Source organism: Miscanthus floridulus, chromosome 6 (genome assembly GCF_019320115.1).
Source record: "Miscanthus floridulus cultivar M001 chromosome 6, ASM1932011v1, whole genome shotgun sequence".
Classification (NCBI taxonomy): Eukaryota; Viridiplantae; Streptophyta; class Magnoliopsida; order Poales; family Poaceae; genus Miscanthus; species Miscanthus floridulus.
Window position 1 is genome coordinate 95,790,958 of NC_089585.1, and position 6,000 is coordinate 95,796,957.

Below are 6,000 nucleotides of genomic sequence, written 5' to 3' on the forward strand. Positions count from 1 at the left end.
TAGGACTACATGTTCTGAGCTATATACTTTCTCCTTCTACCTCCCCCTGTCCGAGCCATTTCAAGCTCTCTGCCTGCTCTCTGTTCTTGCTCAGTGGAAGGAGTTCATGCCTGTGGGATTGGTGAAGACTTCATTCCTCCATCCATTCTTTGGTTCTAAAGGTTACCAACTTCATCCTCCCATGTTTCATCATAGCATGACTCATTGCTTGGTCTAGAAATAGAGAAATTTGTGGTTTTTTATATTGGGAATGATGATGGATTTTTTTTATTTATGTACCATTTGAGCTCGAAATCACTTGATAGTTTGAATATGAAGATGAAGGAATCTTATAGTAGTTCATCAAAGCTAGTATGCACCTTTCATTGCCTCATTTCATGGTCTAGAAATAGAGAAATTTTTGGTTTTCTAGATTGGAAATAATGGTGGATATTTTTCATTTATATGCCATTTGAGCTCAAAATCACTTGATAGTTTGCATTTGTAGATGAAGGAATCTTATAGTAGCTCATCAAAACTAGTATGCACCTTTCATTGCCTCATTTCATGCATGGTTTAGAAATTGAGAAATAAAATGTTTTTTTAGTATATAGCTTATTTAATTTCATGGTTCACAAAATAAGAAACTTATAGTAGTTGATGAAAATGAGTATAGAGAGTCGTAGATGACGACTGCTTTTGGGTCCTCAGCCTCGCATGGGGTCCCTAAGTGACTGAGGCCAGACCTCCCTCTCATTGTGTGCGACAAGTGTAGGTAGAAGATTGTGAGGGAGTATAGGGTGAAGAAGAAGGGTCCCAACCAAGGACACATCTTCTACACGTGTCCGGATCACGAAGTGAGTAATTTTTTGGTCATGTTTTGCTATGGTTTGTAGCCATTTTTATGATGATTTTGATTAAAGTTCTTGATTTGTTGTTGTAATTTCAATGGGATGGCATTGGATCATGTGACGGTTGGTACTGAGAGGAAGAGTATGTTGAGCACGTCTAAAAATCTCTTGCAAAGGAGACTACAGAGGCTGATGAGAGTGCACCTATGTATGATGAGACAGGGAACCAACAGAAAAATGATCTGTCTGTTTTAGTTGGAATTGGTCGTGAAATCCTTATTCCGCTGAAGTGCATTGTAGGTTTAATTTGTTTAGTGCTATTTAGGATTGTCTACATTGTATCAAGGCTTTAATAAATTAATGTTCGATAGTACGTGAAACAGCTGTGTGGTATAGGATATTAATTAATCATGTTGATTGATGGATATTTTGGATCTTTTAATTAACTACTAACCATGCATGTTGTATAAAAGTTTTTGATATGGTGTACGTCATGTAATACAGATGAACCGGTAATGGATGTACAACGCTGACCGCCGTTACCCAGAGTTCATGAGGGGCGTGCATGATTTCTTAAATGTGGCCAAGGCAAACACACGGAATGGTTTCATGTGCTGCCTATGTGTTCTATGTAAGAATGAGACGGATTATTCTTGCTCAAAGAAAATTCACGAACACCTGTTTACGTCGGGTTTCATGCCAAACTATATTTGTTGGACTAAGCATGGAGAAAGATGTGTTATAACGGAAGAAGATGAAGAAGAAGGGGATGATGACAACATGATTATTCATGGTTTTGTTGAATACGGTGCGTTTGATGATACTGCAATGGGGGAAGCTAAAGAAGAGGTAGCTGCTAAAGAAGAGGTAGCGGCAAAAGATGAGCCCGATGATTATCTTGGTCAGGCCATCCGTGATGCACAGAGAGAATGCGAAAGTGAAAAGGAGAAGATCAAGTTCTAGTGCTGCTAGAGGATCACAAGAAATTGCTATACTCGACTGCCGAAGAGGGGCAAAAAAAAGTTTGGTACCATACTGGAATTGCTACAATTGAAGGCGAAGAATGGTGTATCCAACAAGGGGTTTGGGGAGTTACTGACTATCGCAAAGAAGATGCTTCCGAAGGCAAACGAATTGCCCACCACTACATACGCAGCAAAATAGGTCGTCTGCCCTCTAGGATTAGAAATCCAGAAGATACATGCATGTCCTAATGATGGCATCCTATACCATGGCAAGGAGTATGGGAATTTAGATGCATGCTCGGTATACCATGCATCACGGTATAAGATCAGGCGAGATGACCTTGGTGATGTTGAGAGCGACGATTGTAACATCTCTGGTGTTATGAGCGCGCTTAGCACCTAGATTAAGGCCTAAGAGAATTTATCAAGGCAGGTTTCTCGGGAGTTAGAGTTAAAACTCGTATTAAGGTACTAATGAAAATCCCAACAAGGAAATAGACGGGTAGATTCAATCATTTGGCATGAAAAATAATTTTTTTATAAACAATAATAAAATATAAGTTTAGTAGATGAAAATGCAACCGTTGATTTGGTGAATAGATGTTGTTCCATAGTATTTCTGATGGCTCAAAAATCGAATTGGAAATTAAAATTTGCCCTTTTCGGTGAATCGACAAAAATTCGAAGTTGTGTTGAGAGTACACTTTTTGGGAAATTATAAAATGCAAAGTAGTTAAATAACGCCCTGTTGTTTTGGTTCTATTGTTTGGTATAAAAGGTGGGCTATGTCGAGAAATGGTTGTTGGTAAAGTTTAGACCGTTTAAAAATTAACCAAAAGTGCTTAAGAACATTAGTTCTAACTGAAACCTAGAATTATTTTAAGTATGAAACTATAGTAGACAATGCCATTTTGGCATTCGATTTCCAACAAAAATGGTTAAGCACTACATCTATGCTTTTCGCAGGATCGGTTGCATTAAGGTGTATACTAGGACGTGGTGCAGGTCGTGGTTACAGTTAGAGTTACGATGCTCACGCAAAAATTGACCGAAACTTCGCTAGAACGCGTTGAGAACATGTCGTTGGCGCTCTGTTCGTGGACCGGCAATTGTAGCGAGCGATCTTAGCCGCTCGTCTCAATTACCTTGCCCCTGCTCGCTCTCAGCTGTTGATCCCACCTACCGAGCTACTATCCTCGCCTCTGCTCTCTCCTCACTCTCTCGGTCTTTGCCTTTGTCTGCCTCTGCTTGTCGCTACCTATGTCGCCCTGCCCCCATGGCCCCTACGCTGCTGCCGTATCGCCGTCGTGTGTGCCCATGCCTAGATGTGTTTCTAGGATAGCACCGACGCTCCCTACTTCTCTGGCTGCTGGTCACCATGGCCGTGTCCGCCATAGGAGCGAAGCAGAGCTCCGCCCGGAGATGCTTCTCCCTGTTCTCTACCTGAGCCACCACCTCTATCCATCTCTCTCATGCACCTGTGTCACCTTGGCCTGCTCCCCATGCCCCGACCATGCCATGCACCCCAGGATCACGCTCGCCATGCACTGAGCTCCGCACCGCCTCACTGCCCGGTTGTCGCGCGAGCTCTAGCCGTTGTGCAGCTACCGCATGCCCTCACCATTGCCCCAGGAAGCACCGTCTCAGCCACGTCTTTCCCCACCAGCTAGCCCCGATCAGCTATAAAAGCCGTAATCTAGTAGAGCACCCAGCCACCATAGCCGCCCTCGTGCTCTCCCTTCCTTCTTCAAATTGGCCTCGCTCAACTCATCCCCCTCCAATTTCTCGCACCCACGACTGCGCTAGGTCCTTAGCTAGCCTTCCGACGAGATACGTCCACTAGTGCAGCCATGCATGGCCTCGCCATCGTCACGGTTGCCATCGGCGCTGAAGCTTGGCTCCTCCATGGGCATGCTCTCCTCGTACATCTCCTCCTTGTTTTTACCTCATCTCGGAGCTACCTTGTTACCTTGCCACTTCTATTGCAACAGGTTCTTTGACAGAGCTTCGTGCCACAAGGAATGATGGTGCTGCTCTGGTTTGCCACCACCACCATGCCAACGCACGCGGATAGCTCTCCTCATAGCATATCTAACCAAACCAACGCCTCAAGCAGTACCTAGGTGAGACCCTATTGCTTCCCTACCCCTCCGATCAATCTGTACCATGCTCGCCTTGTTGGAGCGCGTACGCCACCACCGGTGAACTACGCTGACGTGGGCAGTCGCGCCCTGCCCACTGTCGGGTGCCCTGGCCCCCCCGGGTCACTCTCCATGGCCATGTTGTCTCCGCGTGGGGGCCCATGTGCCTTGTCGCTCGCCCCACGCCACCAGCGAGCCCTCCCCATCCGGAACCAATGCCGGCCGGCCAAGACCTACTGCGCTACTCTGCTCTGGATTGCCAGGGAGTCGCAAAAACATGAATTTGACTTGTCCAGGGAGTAAAATGCGAATAGTATGACTCACAGGAATAGTGTCCTCAATGGTTTTGGAATTATGGGATAAAACGAGGACTCTTTATAAAGTTTGTCGTGGCCGCTGCAGATCCCTCCTTGGTCGGCCTACTCCCACACGTGGGCTAGAGGCCCACTCGTGCTGGACCGGTTTCCCATCATATTGGATCGGCTTGGGCCAAAATGGCCTGTAGAGCCTTTTCCTTTTTCTCATTCTTATTAATTCCTTTAAATTGGGTGAAAATTGTAAATTCTGTAGTAAATGAAATAAAAATCGTAAAATCACAAATCCAATTTGGTTGAACTATACACAGATTGTACTACATAGTGAACACTTAAAATCATATGCTTTAGTACAAGACAATTGTCGTAAAAATTAATCTAGAGTTTGTTGTAATTAATTAAATTAGTTCCTTTTGTCCAAATGCTATGAAATTTTTATGGTAGTTCATCATATGGTTAGGTGTCCACTGTAATTTTTGTAGCTGCGGAGAAATTAAATTGCTAAGATAGCATATGAGCCCTAGTTTGAATATATAGTAAATCAAATAAATAAAATAAAGAAACACCTTGGAATTGTATAACTAAAACACTTGTTGGGAAATGATGCCTTTCTCGATGATGTTGATACATAGACTAGCGCATAGCGCCGCGCAACACCTACATCGGACCTGGACATGGCGAGCCGCATGGTGCGGTGCACACACTCCAAGCTGGAGCACGGCCGCCCGCGACAAGCTGACCACTAGTAGAGAACAGACTTTCGGTTCTAGGCTTTAGTCCCGACCATTTATGGGCCCAAGACTAAAGACAAGATTAGTTCCCGGTTGGAGCAACCAACCAGGGACTAAAGTCCCCTGCCCAATGGCTAGAGGCGTAGCTTTTGCAGGAGGGTAGCAGGAGGGGTGGTTCAAACCGGGACTAAAGGTCATCCCTCCAGTCCTGGTTGGAGCTACCAGCCATGACTAAACCTTTAATCCCGGTTGGTGGCTCCAATCGAGACTAGAACTCTACCTGTAGTCCTGGCTTTATACCACAAACTAGGACTACATGTTCTGAGCTATATACTTTCTCCTTCTACCTCCCCCTGTCCGAGCCATTTCAAGCTCTCTGCCTGCTCTCTGTTCTTGCTCAGTGGAAGGAGTTCATGCCTGTGGGATTGGTGAAGACTTCATTCCTCCATCCATTCTTTGGTTCTAAAGGTTACCAACTTCATCCTCCCATGTTTCATCATAGCATGACTCATTGCTTGGTCTAGAAATAGAGAAATTTGTGGTTTTTTATATTGGGAATGATGATGGATTTTTTTTATTTATGTACCATTTGAGCTCGAAATCACTTGATAGTTTGAATATGAAGATGAAGGAATCTTATAGTAGTTCATCAAAGCTAGTATGCACCTTTCATTGCCTCATTTCATGGTCTAGAAATAGAGAAATTTTTGGTTTTCTAGATTGGAAATAATGGTGGATATTTTTCATTTATATGCCATTTGAGCTCAAAATCACTTGATAGTTTGCATTTGTAGATGAAGGAATCTTATAGTAGCTCATCAAAACTAGTATGCACCTTTCATTGCCTCATTTCATGCATGGTTTAGAAATTGAGAAATAAAATGTTTTTTTAGTATATAGCTTATTTAATTTCATGGTTCACAAAATAAGAAACTTATAGTAGTTGATGAAAATGAGTATAGAGAGTCGTAGATGACGACTGCTTTTGGGTCCTCAGCCTCGCATGGGGTCCCTAAGTG